Genomic DNA, 17,112 nt, shown 5'->3' on the forward strand with positions numbered 1-17,112 from the left:
TGCATGTTCAAGCTCAAAGGATTGATCATCAAGAAGAGCTCCTTTCTAATTGGATAAATCAACAAGGGGAGTGGCAGAAACAGCAAATGGAACATTATTCCCAGCTCACTCAAGCCATCAATCAAGTGTCTGAAAGGCAAGAGCGTCAAGATAAGCGCCTTCAAGAATTCAACCAATGCTAGCTAGCTCAGACGAAGGCATTCAATGAGTTCACTGTACTTAATGAAGGACGGCAACTATATAGGGAGGAGTTCAACATAAACACTCAAGCCAAGTTGAACTACATATCTAGTCATATGCATAATCTACACTATGCTATCCCTACATATGATGAGGTCCAAAAAGATTTTGTAGAACAAGAAGAAAGGAAGGTGAAACAGCAGAAGGAAACATTAAAGAAGAAGATAGAAGATGCTGGCTTCTGGAAGAAGTTGATTGAAAAAAGCAAAGGAGGTGTGAGCTCAAGCGCAACAAGTAGACACAACGAGGACGAGCCAGAGGGAGAGCATGGGCAATCCCATGAGTAAAAGGTGGTGGAGTTCCCTATCTGTTCCATCTTTTTCAAGCTTCAAATAAGGAAAATCATGTATGAAATAGAACATGTTCCATGGTAGTTTAGAAATTTTTAATTCTGTCTTTAAGTCTTTCATTGCCTAGGTCTATGATTACTAGTCAAGTTGCCTGTTTTCAATTCCATCCTGCTTATTGTGTTGCTTGTCTCCTTTTGAATCAAATGAAAAGAGAATGTTTGTTATCAAAGACCAGAGTGGAGTTCATATTGTGGAGTAAGTTCCTTAGTGTGTGATGTGGTCATAAGTTAGCTAAGTTGGTTCACCAACAAGGGTAGGAAGACAACTATCTGTTCTGAATCATATGCTTGAAACAAATCCCATGAGACTAGCTAATTAACAAGATCCTAATAAGAAAAAGGGGAAAAGAACAATAAGAGTTGAAAAAGAAAGAAAAGTTAATAAAGAATAAGGCTAGGCACCAAGGGTTTGAAACTTGAGAGATGTGTCTGTGGTGCTCCTGTACCAAGGATCTTCTTAGATGAATAAGTTCGTAGGAGTGCTTCATCACTTGGTAACTTGGGTTGACTAACCCGTGATTATCAGCTGAAAGTCCACTATCAAGAGCAACCTTGCTACAGAACATTTAGTAACCCAAAGAGGTGCTGGACACTAAGGTCTCAAGAAAGAAAATAAACAAACCATGTTCCTGTGGTGTGTATGTATGGGGGAAAGAGACTTGAGAGAGTAAGTCCTTATGGGTGTCTTAACACCTAGCACCTTGAGCCAACTGGTTCGGGAGTGCTGGCTGAAAGCTTATCTTAAAAAGTCGCCCCCTCACAGAGCACTTAGCCTAAGAACACAAATAAGTCCTGAAAACAATAAAAGGATCAATGAATAAGAGCCTCATAGGGTGCAATTAAGTGAGTATTTCAGGACATGATAAAGGTCTGAAAGCCAGTGAAGGAATGAACCTAAGTTGCTATGCATGAAACCACCATAAAACCAAGGACATGACTTCCACAATAATGACACTGGTAGCACAAATTGCGAATCACACTTTTCACAACTCGTACCACTAACCAGCAAGTGTACTGGGTCGTCCAAGTAATAAACCTTACGTGAGTAAGGGTCGATCCCACAGAGATTGTTGGCTTGAAGCAAGCTATGGTCACCTTGTAAATCTCAGTTAAGTTGACTCATATGGGTTACAATATATTATGTAAATAAAACATAGAGTGGGGATAGAAATACTTATGTAGATTCATTGGCAGGAATTTCAGATAAGCGAATGGAGATGCTTTTCGTTCCTCTGAACCTCTGCTTTCCTGCTATCTTCATCCAATCAGTCTTACTCCATTCCATGGCTGGCTTTATGTGATACATCACCACTGTCAATGGCTACTTTCGGTTATCTCTCGGGAAAATGATCCAATGCCGTGTCACGGCACGGCTAATCGTCTGGAGGCATCACCTTTGTCAATGGCTTCATCTTATCCTCTCAGTGAATAATCTGCTCACGCACCCTGTCACGGCACGGCTATTCATCTGTCGGTTCTCGATCATGCTGGAATAGGATTTACTATCCTTTTGCGTCTGTCACTAACGCCCTGCAATCGCGAGTTCGGAGCTCGTCACAGTCATTCAATCATTGAATCCTACTCGGAATACCACAGACAAGGTTTAGACCTTCCGGATTCTCTTGATTGCCGCCATCATTCTAGCTTACGCCACGAAGATTCTGGTTAGGAGATCTAAGAGATACTCATTCTAGCTTAATTCATGTAGAACGGAAGTGTTTGTCAGGCACGCGTTCATAAGGGAGAAGGATGATGAGCGTCACACATAATCATCACCTTCATCACGTTCTTGGGTGCGAATGGATATCTTAGAAGCGAAATAAGAAGAATTGAATAGAAAACAGTAGTACTTTGCATTAATCTTTGAGGAACAGTAGAGCTCCACACCTTAATCTATGGAGTGTAGAAACTCTACCGTATGAAAATACATAAGTGAAGGTCCAGGCATGGCCGAGAGGCCAGCCCCTCTGATCTAAGAACCAGGCGTCCAAAGATGTCAAATACAATAGTAAGAGGTCCTATTTATAATAAACTAGCTACTAGGGTTTACATGAGTAAGTAATTGATGTACAAATCCACTTCCGGGGCCCACTTGGTGCGTGCTTGGGCTAGGGCTTGAGTGTTACACGTGCAGAGGCCATTTGTGGAGTTGAACGCCAGTTTCTGTGCCAGTTTGGGCGTTCAACTCTGGTTTTGGATCCTTTTCTGGCGCTGGACGCCAGATTTGGGCAGAAGGCTGGCGTTGAACGCCAGTTTACGTCGTCAATTCTTGGCCAAAGTATGGACTATTATATATTGCTGGAAAGCCCTGGATGTCTACTTTCCAACGCAATTGGAAGCGCGCCATGTCGAGTTCTGTAGCTCCAGAAAATCCACTTTGAGTGCAGGGAGGTCAGAATCCAACAGCATCAGCAGTCCTTTTTCAACCTCTGAATCTGATTTCTGCTCAAGTCCCTCAATTTCAGCCAGAAAATACCTGAAATCGCAGAAAATCACACAAACTCATAGTAAAGTCCAGAAATGTGAATTTAACACAAAATCTATTAAAAACATCCCTAAAAGTAACTAGATCCTACTAAAAACATACTAAAAACAATGTCAAAAAGCGTATAAATTATCCGCTCATCACAACACCAAACTTAAATTGTTGCTTGTCCCCAAGCAACTGAAAATCAAAATAGGATAAAAAGAATAGAATATACTATAAATTCCAAACTATCAATGAAACATAGCTCCAATCATATGAGCGGGACTTATAGCTTTTTGCCTCTTAAATAGTTTTGGCATCTCACTTTATCCATTGAGGTTCAGAATGATTGGCATCTATAGGAACTCAGAGTTCAGATAGTGTTATTGATTCTCCTAGTTCAGTATGATGATTCTTGAACACAGCTTCCTTATGAGTCTTGGCCGTGGCCCTAAGCACTTTGTTTTCCAGTATTACCACTGGATACATAAATGCCACAGACACATAATTGGGTGAACCTTTTCAGATTGTGACTCAGCTTTGCTAAAGTCCCCAATTAGAGGTGTCCAGGGTTCTTAAGCACACTCTTCTTTTGCTTTGGACCTTGACTTTAACCGCTCAGTCTCAAGTTTTCACTTGACACCTACACGCCACAAGCACATGGTTAGGGACAGCTTGGTTTAGCCGCTTAGACCAGGATTTTATTCCTTTAGGCCCTCCTATCCACTGATGCTCAAAGCCTTGGGATCCTTTTTATTTGCCCTTGCCTTTTGGTTTTAAAGGTTATTGGCTTTTTCTGCTTGCTTTTTCTTTTTCTTTCTATTTTTTTTTTCTATTTTTTTTCGCCTATTTTTTTTTTCCTGCAAGCTTTGTTCTTTGCTGCTTTTTCTTGCTTCAAGAATCATTTTTATGATTTTTCAGATTATCAAATAACATGTCTCCTAGTCATCATTCTTTCAAGAGCCAACATATTTAACATTCTTAAACAACAACTTCAAAAGACATATGCACTGTTCAAGCATTCATTCAGAGAACAAGAAGCATTGTCACCACATCAATATAATTAAACTAAGTTCAAGGATAAATTCGAAACTCATGTACTTCTTGTTCTTTTGGATTAAAACATTTTTCATTTAAGAGAGGTGATGGATTCATAGGATATTTATAACTTTAAGACAGAGTTACTAACTACTAATGATCATGTAATGAAGACACAAACATGGATAAGCACATAACATAGAAAATGAAAAACAGAGAAAGTAAGAACAAGGAATGAGTCCACCTTAGTGATGTCCTTGAGCTCTTCTATGTCTCTTCCTTGCCTTGGCTGCTCCTCCTTCATTGCTTTTAGATCTTCTCTGATTTCATGAAGGATGATGGAGTGCTCTTGATGTTCCACCCTTAGTTGCTTCCAATAATTGTGTGGAAGAAAATGTATCCCCTGAGGTATCTCAGGGATCTCTTGATTTGCAGTCAAATGTTCTACCACTGAGCTATAGACCCTTGATGGAAGCTTTTGTCTTCCCTTTCCTCTTTTCTAGAGGTTTCTCTGGCCTCAGGTGCCATCAATGGTTATGGAAAAAACAAAAAAAGCTATGCTTTTACCACACCAAACTTAGAATGTTGCTCGCCCTCGAGCAAAAGAAGAAAGAATAGAAGAAGAAGAAGAAGATATGGAGGAGATGGATGGGAGTGTGTATTCGGCCATATGGGTGGGATTGGGTGGGAGAGAGATGTTGAATTTTGATGGTAGTGGTTGTATGGATGTGAGTGGTAAATGGAAAGTAGAAGGGATGATCATGAATGGGAAGAGAGATGATGAGGTAGGTGGGGATCCTGTGGGGTCCACAGATCCTGAGGTGTCAAGGCATTTACATCCCTGCACCAATTTAGGCATGTAAAATGCCCTTGCACACAACTCTGGGCGTTCAGCGCCAGGTTGGTGCCCTTTTTGGGCGTTCAACGCCCCTTTGCTGCCATTTCTGGCGTTGAACGCCAGAACCATGCTTGTTTTGGGCGTTCAGCGCCAGGATGCTCCCATTCTGGGCGTTCAGCGCCAGAACTATGCTCTGTTCTGGCGTTTGAACGCCAGACAGATGCTCCTCCAGGGTGTGATTTTTCTTCTGCTGTTTATGATTCCGTTTTCAATTTTTATATTTATTCTGTGACTCCTCATGATCATGAACCTATAAAGACATGAAAAATAAGAATTAGATAAATAAAAATTGGGTTGCCTCCCAACAAGCGCTTCTTTAATGTCAATAGCTTGAGAGTGGGCTCTCATGGAGCCTCACAGATGTGCAGAGCTTTGTTGAGACTCTCCAACACCAAACTTAGAGTTTGGATATGGGAGTTCAACACCAAATTTAGAGTTTGGTTGTGGCCTCCCAACACCAAACTTAGAGTTTGACTGTGGGGGCTCTGGTTGACTCTGCTTTGAGAGAAGCTTTTTCTGCTTCCTCTCCATGGTTGCAGAGGGAGATCCTTGAGTTTTAAACACAAGGGAGTCCTCATTCCATTGAAGGACTATTTCACCTCTGTCAACATCAATCACAGCTCTTGCTGTAGCCAGGAAAGGTCTTCCTAGGATGATGGATTCATCCTCTTTCTTTCCAGTATCCAGGACTATGAAATCAGCAGGGATGTAAAGGCCCTCAACTTTTACCAATACATCTTCTACGTGTCCATAAGCCTGTCTTCTTGAGCTGTCTGCCATCTCTAGTGAGATTTTAGCAGCGTGCACCCCATAGATTCCCAGTTTCTCTATTACAGAGAGGGGCATGAGGTTTATACCTGAACCAAGGTCACACAGAGCTTTGAAGATCATGGTGCCTATGGTACAAGGTAGTATGAACTTTCCAGGATCCTGTCTCTTCTGAGGTAATGTCAGTTGATCCAGATCACTTAGTTCATTGATGAACAAGGGAGGTTCAACTTCCCAAGCATCAATGCCAAACAATTTGGCATTTAGCTTCATGATTGCACCAAGAAACTTGGCAGTTTGCTCTTCAGTAACATCCTCATTCTCTTCAGAAGAGGAATACTCATCAGAGCTCATGAAGGGCATAAGGAGGTTCAATGGGATCTCTATGGTCTCTAGATGAGCCTCAGAGTCCTTTGGTTCCCCAGAGGGAAGCTCCTTATTGATCACTGGATGTCCCAGGAGGTCTTCCTCCTTGGGATTCACGTCCTCTCCTCTCCTTACAGGTTCGGCCATGGCGCTTATGTCAATGGCCTTGCACTCTCCTTTTGGGTTCTCTTCTGTATTGCTTGGGAGAGTACTAGGAGGGATTTCAGTGATCCTTTTACTCAGCTGGCCCACTTGTGCTTCCAGATTTCTAATGGAAGACCTTGTTTCATTCATGAAACGTACAGTGGCCTTAGATAGATCAGAGACTAGATTTGCTAATTAGAAGCATTTTGTTCAGAGTTCTCTGTCTGTTGCTGAGTTGATGATGGAAAAGGTTTGCTATTGCTAAACCTGTTTCTTCCACCATTATTAAAGCCTTGTTGGGGCTTTTGATCCTTCCATGAGAAATTTGGATGATTTCTCCATGTTGAGTTATAGGTGTTTCCATAAGGTTCACCTAAGTAATTTACCTCTGCTATTGCAGGGTTCTCAGGATCATAGGCTTCTTCTTCAGAAGATGCCTCTTGAGTACTGTTGGATGCAGCTTGCATTCCATGCAGACTCTGAGAAATCATATTGACTTGCTGAGTCAATATTTTATTCTGAGCCAATATGGCATTCAGAGTATCAACCTCAAGAACTCCCTTCTTCATAGGCGTCCCATTATTCACAGGATTCCTTTCAGAAGTGTACATGAACTGGTTATTAGCAACCATGTCAATGAGTTCTTGAGCTTCTGCAGGCGTTTTCTTTAGGTGAATGGATCCACCTACAGAAGTGTCCAGTGACATCTTTGATAGCTCAGATAAACCATCATAGAATATATCCAGGATGGTCCATTCTAAAAGCATGTCAGAAGGACACTTTTTGGTCAACTGTTTGTATCTTTCCCAAGCTTCATAGAGGGATTCACCTTCTTTCTGTCTGAAGGTTTGAACATCAGCTCTAAGCTTGCTCAGCTTTTGAGGAGGAAAGTACTTGGCTAAGAAAGCCGTGACCAGCTTATCCCAAGAGTTCAGGCTGTCTTTGGGTTGAGAATCCAACCATAATCTAGCTCTGTCTCTTACAGCAAAAGGGAAAAGCATGAGCCTGTAGACTTCAGGATCTACTCCATTAGTCTTAACAGTATCACATATCTGCAAGAACTCAGTTAAGAACTGAAAAGGATCTTCAGATGGAAGTCCATGAAACTTGCAGTTCTGCTGCATTAGAGAAACTAATTGAGGTTTAAGCTCAAAGTTGTTTGCTCCAATGGCAGGAATGGAGATGCTTCTTCCATGTAAATTGGAATTAGGTGCAGTGAAGTCACCAAGCATCTTCCTTATATTATTATTATTTTCGCCTGCCATCTCCTCTGCCTGTTTGAAAATTTCTGAAAGGTTATCTCTGGATTGTTGTATTTTAGCTTCTCTTAATTTTCTCTTCAGAGTTCTTTCAGGTTCTGGATCTGCTTCCACAAGAATGTTCTTATCCTTGCTCCTGCTCATATGACAAGGAAGAATGGCCAGAAAAATGATAATAATGATAGAGATCCTTTATACCACAGTATGGGGATCCCTTTGTAAGTAGAAGAAGAGGGGGAGATAAAGGATGTGATGTAAAGGAAGAAACACAACTGTGAGGATTGGAATGTGAGATGAGATGTTAGGACATGAATGAATAAATAGAATGAGATGGGGGAGGAATAATTTTCGAAATTTATTTTGAAAAAGAGTTAGTGATTTTTGAAAATTGGTTTTTGAAAATTAGTTAGTATTTTTCGAAAATTTTTGAATTCAAAAATAAAAAATAAAAATAATTAGTTAATTAAAAAGAAATTTTTGAAAAAGGGAGAGATATTTTCGAAAATTAGAGAGAGAGAGTTAGTTAGGTAGTTTTGAAAAAGTTAAGAAACAAACAAAAAGTTAGTTAGTTAGTTGAAACAAATTTTGAAAAGATAAGAAGTTAGGAAGTTAGAAAAGATATTTTGAGAAGATATTTTTGAAAAAGATAAGATAAGAAGATATTTTTGAAAAGATATGATTGAAATTAGTTTTGAAAAAGATTTGATTTTTAAAATCTCAATTAATGACTTGGTTCATAAGAAATCACAAGATATGATTCTAGAACTTAAAGTTTGAATCTTTCTTAACAAGCAAGTAACAAACTTCAAATTTTTGAATCAAAACATTAATTGATTAGTTATTTTTATATTAAAATAAGAAAAAGATTTTTGAAAAATATTTTTGAAATTTTCGAAAATAGCTAATAATTTTGAAAAAGATTTGATTTTTGAAAAAGATTTTGAAAAAGATAAGATTTTCAAATTGAAAATTTGATTTGACTCATTGGCAACAACTTGATTTTAAAAATTTTTGAAAAAGTCAACTCAAATTTTCGAATTTGATGAGAGAAAAAGGGAAAGATATTTTTTTGATTTTTGAAATTTTTATGAAAAACATGAAAAATATGCAATGCATGAAATTTTTAGATCAAAACAATGAATGCATGCAAGAATGCTATGAATGTTAAGATGAACACCAAGAACACTTTGAATGTCATGATGAACATCAAGAACATATTTTTGAAAAATTTTTAATGCAAAGAAAACATGCAAGACACCAAACCTAGAATTCTTTAATGCTTAGACACTAAGAATTCAAGAATGCATATGATAAACATGAAAAGACACAAAACAAAAAATCATCAAGATCAAACAAGAAGACTAACCAAGAACAACTTGAAGATCATGAAGAACACTATGAATGCATGATATTTTCGAAAAAATGCTAGATGCATATGCAAGTGACACCAAACTTATGACATGACTCAAGACTCAAACAAGAAACACAAAAATATTTTTGATTTTTATGATTTTCTAATTTTTTTTGTATTTTTATTTATTATTTTTTTTTCAAAAATTATTGTGAAAAATAAAAATAAGGATTTCAAAATTTTTAATATGAATTCTAGGAATCTTGCCATGTTAGTCTTAAAGCTCCAATCAAAGGGTCAGGCATGGCTTAATAGCCAGCCAAGCTTTAATAAAAATATGAGTGTAATTCAGACATGACAAGCCTGACATACCCTATCCAGAAGGATTGGGCATGACTCCACTGAAGTGATTAGCCAATTCCAAAGCAGTTTGGGTATGGCTTTACAGCCAGATAGGCTTCAACATGCTTCATGAAACACTAGAATTCATTCTTAAAAATTTTGAAGCCATAGAATAATTTATTTTTGAAAACATTATTTTTAGTAAAATTTTTTTTTTTTCGAAAACAAGTGAGGAATTTTTGAAAGGTTTTTGAAAAATTTTTTTGAAAAGAAAACAAAAAGAAAATTACCTAATCTGAGCAACAAGATGAACCGTTAGTTGTCCAAACTCGAACAATCCCCGGCAACGGCGCCAAAAACTTGGTAGCACAAATTGCGAATCACACTTTTCACAACTCGTACCACTAACCAGCAAGTGTACTGGGTCGTCCAAGTAATAAACCTTACGTGAGTAAGGGTCGATCCCACAGAGATTGTTGGCTTGAAGCAAGCTATGGTCACCTTGTAAATCTCAGTTAAGTTGACTCATATGGGTTACAATATATTATGTAAATAAAACATAGAGTGGGGATAGAAATACTTATGTAGATTCATTGGCAGGAATTTCAGATAAGCGAAAGGAGATGCTTTTCGTTCCTCTGAACCTCTGCTTTCCTGCTATCCTCATCCAATCAGTCTTACTCCGTTCCATGGCTGGCTTTATGTGATACATCACCACTGTCAATGGCTACTTTCGGTCATCTCTCGGGAAAATGATCCAATGCCCTGTCACGGCACGGCTAATCGTCTGGAGGCATCACCTTTGTCAATGGCTTCATCTTATCCTCTCAGTGAATAATCTGCTCACGCACCCTGTCACGGCACGGCTATTCATCTGTCGGTTCTCGATCATGCTGGAATAGGATTTACTATCCTTTTGCGTCTGTCACTAACGCCCTGCAATCGCGAGTTCGGAGCTCGTCACAGTCATTCAATCATTGAATCCTACTCGGAATACCACAGAGAACGTTTAGACCTTCTGGATTCTCTTGAATGCCGCCATCATTCTAGCTTACGCCACGAAGATTCTGGTTAGGAGATCTAAGAGATACTCATTCTAGCTTAATTCATGTAGAACGGAAGTGTTTGTCAGGCACGCGTTCATAAGGGAGAAGGATGATGAGCGTCACACATAATCATCACCTTCATCACGTTCTTGGGTGCGAATGGATATCTTAGAAGCGAAATAAGAAGAATTGAATAGAAAACAGTAGTACTTTGCATTAATCTTTGAGGAACAGTAGAGCTCCACACCTTAATCTATGGAGTGTAGAAACTCTACCATATGAAAATACATAAGTGAAGGTCCAGGCATGGCCGAGAGGCCAGCCCCTCTGATCTAAGAACCAGGCGTCCAAAGATGTCAAATACAATAGTAAGAGGTCCTATTTATAATAAACTAGCTACTAGGGTTTACATGAGTAAGTAATTGATGTACAAATCCACTTCCGGGGCCCACTTGGTGCGTGCTTGGGCTTGGGCTTGAGTGTTACACGTGCAGAGGCCATTTGTGGAGTTGAACGCCAGTTTCTGTGCCAGTTTGGGCGTTCAACTCTGGTTTTGGATCCTTTTCTGGCGCTGGACGCCAGATTTGGGCAAAAGGCTGGCGTTGAACGCCAGTTTACGTCGTCAATTCTTCGCCAAAGTATGGACTATTATATATTGCTGGAAAGCTCTGGATGTCTACTTTCCAACGCAATTCGAAGCGCGCCATTTCGAGTTCTGTAGCTCCAGAAAATCCACTTTGAGTGCAGGGAGGTCAGAATCCAACAGCATCAGCAGTCCTTTTTCAACCTCTGAATCTGATTTCTGCTCAAGTCCCTCAATTTCAGCCAGAAAATACATGAAATCGCAGAAAAAAACACAAACTCATAGTAAAGTCCAGAAATGTGAATTTAACACAAAATCTATTAAAAACATCCCTAAAAGTAACTAGATCCTACTAAAAACATACTAAAAATAATGTCAAAAAGCGTATAAATTTTCCGCTCATCAGACACATTTCTCTTGGCATTTCATTCATCATTCTCTTGTTCCAGTACTTGCTTAGGGACAAGCATGCTTTAAGTTTTGTGTTGTGATGCCAGGGTATTTTGGCCAGTTTCACTGACCTTTTCTTTACTGTTTTAGGGTAGTTTCATGAATTTTCTTAGGAAATAAGAAAGTTTTGGGTAGAATTTCACTTACATGTTGATTTAAGCATACATTGAGCACTTTACATGATTTCATGAGAATTTTGCATGAATTACATGACAAATTGGATGATGCATGTCTCATGATGTGGATTAGAACTTTGATGCACTTTATTGCTTGATTTCAGGACAAAGGAAGCAAGAAAGAGCCACGGTAGCAGCCACGTTAGTCTAACTAACATGACCACCAACGTGGAATAGGAGCTAGCTTGCAACGTTAATGAGAAAAGTAATCGCCAATAACACCCTCGAAGCCATCATTGCCCACGTTAAGAGTCACGTTAACTAAGTTAACGTGAACTCTAACGTGGAAGAAAGAAAATGGAGCCAACATTAGTGACACTCACCTTTGTCACTAACATTGGACCAAGCTCATATTGGCCATGTTAGCTTCCACGTTAACTTAGTTAACGTGGACTCTAACGTTGGGAAGCAAAAGAGTGGCCAACGTTAGTGACACTCACCATTGTCACTAACGTTGGGCTAAGCCACCTTGAGCTATATTAACTCCCACGTTAACTTAGTTAACGTGGAAGCTAACGTAGAGAAAGCAAACAATCGCCAACGTTAGTGACACTCACCTTTGTCATTAACGTTGGAATGAGCCACAATGAGCCACCATGAGCCACGTTAACTACCACGTTAACTTAGTTAACATGGAAGCTAACGTTGAGGATAGGATGATGAGCCAACGTTAGTGACACTCACCTTTATCACTAACGTTGGAGATGGCTATCATTACCACGTTAGAAGCCACGTTAACTTTGTTAACATGGACTCTAACGTGGGAAAAAGGGGCACCTTGGAACGTTAGTGACAAAGGTAAGTGTCACTAACGTTCTCAAATGATTGGCAAGCCTACGCTAAGAGCCACATTAACTAAGTTAACGTGGACTCTAACGTAAGGGGAAGGGAGGACTCTCAACGTTATTGGAAAAGGTGAGCCCCAATAACGTGTGCGAAGGACCAAGAGGCAACGTTAGTGGTCATGTTGGTGCCACTAACGTTGAAGTTAACGTGGATCATCCCTGGGTGAGGAACGTTAGTGAAAAAGGTGATTGCCACTAACGTTCTCGAATCGACACTCTCACTTAACGTTAACGCCACTAACGTCTTGAGCTAAACACCCTGCTTACTTCACACTTTCTCTCTGCAAGTAAAGCTAAGCCCACTGAAGAGTATAACTGCTTCAAACTCAAGATCCAAATGCCCATATCCAAGACTTGAAGAACCAACTAGAAGATCAGAAGAGTGGTATATATAGGGGTAGTTTTGAATTAGAAAGAAGTTTTTGGGGGATTAGAAATTGGGAACTACTCTCTGTATAATTTACTTTCTCTGCACTTCTAGTTCTAGTTTTTATTATGTATTCTCCATCTTTGTTTTCCACTTCCAGAGCTATGAACAACTAAACCTCTTTCATTGGGTTAGGGAGCTCTGTTGTAATTTGATGGATCAATACTAGTTTTCATTACTCTTCTTCTATCTTTTCTCTTGATTTTACTAGAAAGCTTTCAATCTTCATCCAATTGGGTAGTTATCTTAGAAAAGAAGCTATTCATACTTGGATCTCTTCTGAACCTTGGAAGAGGAATGAAGAGATCATGCTAGAAATGCTTTCTCATGTTGGACCAAATTGGGTTTGGTTGGGTATGGTGACTATAATCCTACCAACACTTGATTTGAGAATGCATGTGGTATAATCAATGACCATCCTTCATCTCTTCTCATGAGCAATTGACCAAGGAATTGGCTATTGATCAAGATTTGAGAGATTGAATTGCCAAGGAATTGGAATTCGATCACTTAAGATTGCCAAGGAGATCAATGAATGCATTGATTGAGGAAGAGATGAAAATGAACTTGATCCGGAGAATGCAACATCTCCTAAGCCCAATGAATCCCTATTTCTGATCTTACCCATTCTCTTTAATTTCTGCAATTTACTTTTATGAGCATCTTCCCCATTCCCATTTACAATTCTGTAATTTACTTTCCGTCATTTACTTTCAGCTCTTTACTTCCAGCATTTACATTTTCTGCTATTTACTTTCCCGCCATTTAATTTCCTGCAACTCTCAAACCAAATTCTGCTTTGCTCAACTAAAACATTCCTCTAATTAAAGTTTCTTGACCAATCAATCCCTGTGGGATTCGACCTCACTCTATTGTGAGTTTTTACTTGACAACAATTCGGTATACTTGTGATGCCAGGGCATCTTGGCCAGTTTCACTGACCTTTTCTTTACTGTTTTTAGGTTAGTTTCATGCATTTCTTTATGAAATAAGCTAGTTTTGGGCAAATATTCACTTATGCCTTGACTCAAGCATACATTGTGCATTTTACATGATTTCATGAGGATTTTGCATAAGTTTAGTGACAAATATTATGTTGCATTACTCACGACTTGGACTAGAGCTTTGATGCACTTTGTTGCTTGATTTCAGGACCAAAAAGAAGCAAGAAAAGGGGAGGTAACTTGCAAAGATTAATGAGAAAAGTGATTGCCAATAACACTCTGAAAAAGCCATCAATGCCCACGTTAGAGAGTCACGTTAACCAAGTTAACGTGAACTCTAACCTGGAGAAAAGAAGTTGAGCCAACGTTAGTGACACTCAACATTGTCACTAACGTTGGCAATTACTCATAAGTGGCCACGTTAGAAGCCACGTTAACCTAGTTAACGTGGCCTCTAACGTTAAGGGGGAGGGAGAGAAGCCAACGTTACTGACACTCAACATTGTCACTAACGTTGGCCTATGGTGCTAAGTACCACGTTAACTCCCACATTAACTTGGTTAACGTGGGAACTAACGTAGAGGATGAAGAGTTGTCGACAACGTTAGAGACACTCAACATTGTCACTAATGTTGAAGCAACCACACAACCCCCATGAGTCACGTTAACTTCCACGTTAACTTGGTTAACGTGGAAGCTAACGATGAGAAATGAAGGATGAGCCAACGTTAGTGACACTCAACATTGTCACTAACGTTGGGATGGCTAAAAGATGGCCACATTAGAAGCCACGTTAACCTAGTTAACGTGGACTCTAACGTGAGACCTAGGGGCACATTAGAACGTTAGTGACAATGTTGAATGTCACTAACGTTCTCAAAGGTTGACAAAGCAACGTTAAAAGCCACGTTAACCTAGTTAACGTGGGTTTTAACGTGAGGCAAAAGGGGTGCATTGGAACGTTAGTGACAATGTTAAGTGTCACTAACGTTCCCGAATTTGGACTTTAACTAAATGATTATCACTCCTACGCCCTGAGCTTAAGTCTCTGCCCACTCCGCACTTTCTCTCTGCAAGTAAAGCCAAGCCCAAATAAAGAAAAGAACTGCTTCAAACTCAAGATCCAAAGGCCCAAGACTTGAAGAGTGAACTAGAAGCTGAGAAGAGTAGTATATATAGGAGTAGCTTCGAATTGTAAAGGAGTTCTGGAGGCTAAAAAACCACTCTCTGTATTTACTTTCTTTGCAATTTCTAGTTTTATGATGTATTCTCCATCTTTGTTTCCATTTTCAAGAGCTATGAACAACTAAACACCTTTCATTGGGTTAGGGAGCTCTATGGTAATTTGATGGATCAATACTAATTTTCATTGTTCTTCTTCTATCTTTCCTCTTGATTTTACTTGAAAGCTTTCGATCTTCATCCAATTGAGTAGTTATCTTGGAAGAGAAGCTATTCAAACTTGGATCTCTTTTGAACCTTGGAAGAGGAATGAAGAGATCAAGCTAGAAATGCTTTCTCATGCTGGACCAAATTGGGTTTGGATGGGTATGTGACTGTAACCCTCTCAATACTTGGTTTGGGAAATGCATGTGGTATAATCAGTGACCACACTTCATCTCTTCTCATGAGCAATTGACCAAGGAATTGGCTATTGATCAAGATTTGAGAGATTGAATTGCAAGGAATTGTAATTCAATCACTTAAGATTGCCAAGGAGATCAATGAGTGCATTGATTGAGGAAGAGATGAAAATGAACTTGATCCGGAGAATTGCAACATCTCCTGAGCCCAATGAACTCCCCATCTCTAATCTTACCCATTCTCTTTAATTTCTGCGATTTACTTTTATGAGCAAATCCCCCATTCCCATTTATAATTTTGCAATTTATTTTCAGTCATTTACTTCCAGTCCTTTAATTCTAGCATTTACTTTTCTGTTATTTACATTCCCACCATTTTATTTTCTGTAACTCTCAACCCAATTTCTAGATTCGCTCAACTAGAACATTCTTCTAATTAAAGTTGCTTGATCAATCAATCCCTGTGGGATTCGACCTCACTCTATTGTGAGTTTTTTCTTGACGACAACTTCGGTACACTTGCCGAAGGAAGATTTGTTGAGAGACAAGTTTTCCCCGCATCAAGTTTATGGCGCCGTTGCCGGGGATTGATTGTGCATCAACAATGATTAGATTGGAAGATCACTAGATTGAGCATTTTATTTTGTGTATTTTATTTTCTGTTTGAGTGATTTACTTTTTGTTTTAGGTAAACTTCTTCCCTTCTCCATCTACTCTTTTGTTTTTCTTTGTTATTTTCAATTCTGTTTGCTAACCCACTAACTGTTTGATATATTGCATCACCCACAACTAACAATAACTCTGACACAAATACTGTCTGCACCTATCTTCTTTGCTTGTACTTGTTAGTTGTATGACAGGGAGAAGAAGCGGGGCTTCAACTTCCTTTGATTCTGAACCAGAGAGAACCTTCCTTAGACTAAGGAGGGAGGCAAAAGAAAAACGAGTAGTTGGTGCTGAAGAAGAGGAAGAACAGTTTGAGGAATACTTTGAACCAAACATGGAAGAAAACATGGAAAATCATCATGAAGAAGAGACTCACAACCATGGCAGAGGAGGTGGAGCAAATCATGCTGGGGAGGATAGAAGAGTTTTGGGCTCTTACATTAATCCAAACCCAGGCAATTGTGGAAGTAGCATCCAAAAGCCAACAATCCATGCCAACAACTTTGAACTTAAACCACAGCTCATCACCCTTGTTCAGAACAACTGTTTGTTTGGAGGAGGTGTTCAAGAAGATCCCAACCAACATTTGACCACCTTCCTGAGAATATGTGACACAGTGAAATCTAATGGTGTTCATCCTGACGCCTATAGATTGCTCTTATTTCCCTTCTCACTCAGAGACAAGGCAGCCAAGTGGCTGGAATCCTTCCCAAGGGAAAGCTTGATAACTTGGGAGGATGTGGTGAATAAATTCTTAGCAAGATTCTACCCTCCTCAACGAATCAATAGGCTGAGAGCTGAGGTTCAAACCTTCAGGCAACAGGATGGTGAGACTCTGTATGAAGCATGGGAGAGGTTTAAAGACTTAACAAGGAGGTGTCCACCTGACATGTTCAACGAATGGGTGCAGCTGCACATTTTCTATGAAGGGCTCTCTTATGAGTCAAAGAAGGCAGTAGACCATTCATCTGGAGGGTCCTTGAACAAGAAGAAGACCATTGAGGAAGCCATAGATGTTATTGAAACAGTAGCAGAAAACGACTACTTCTATGCTTCCGAAAGAGGGAACACAAGAGGAGTGATGGAGCTAAACAATGTAGACGCTCTGTTGGCCCAAAACAAGCTCATTACCCAGCAGCTGGCTGACCTCACCAAGAAGATGGAGATGAA

The 17,112-nt window shown here is 39.5% G+C and overlaps 2 non-coding genes across 2 annotated transcripts; one reads left to right on the top strand and one right to left on the bottom strand.

Annotated features, from left to right (window-relative positions):
• Nucleotides 1–7,031: 7,031 nt before the first annotated feature.
• LOC148580818 (small nucleolar RNA R71) lies at nucleotides 7,032–7,139 on the top strand. The gene has a single exon (XR_015895841.1). It is a non-coding gene; the product is annotated as a small nucleolar RNA R71 (small nucleolar RNA).
• A 9,590-nt stretch (nucleotides 7,140–16,729) lies between these two features.
• Nucleotides 16,730–16,833, bottom strand: LOC148580819 (small nucleolar RNA R71). Its single transcript, XR_015899653.1, has one exon. It is a non-coding gene; the product is annotated as a small nucleolar RNA R71 (small nucleolar RNA).
• Nucleotides 16,834–17,112: the final 279 nt, after the last annotated feature.

The sequence above is a fragment of the Arachis ipaensis genome, chromosome B10 (genome assembly GCF_059453495.1).
Source record: "Arachis ipaensis isolate K30076 ecotype BB chromosome B10, ASM5945349v1, whole genome shotgun sequence".
Classification (NCBI taxonomy): Eukaryota; Viridiplantae; Streptophyta; class Magnoliopsida; order Fabales; family Fabaceae; genus Arachis; species Arachis ipaensis.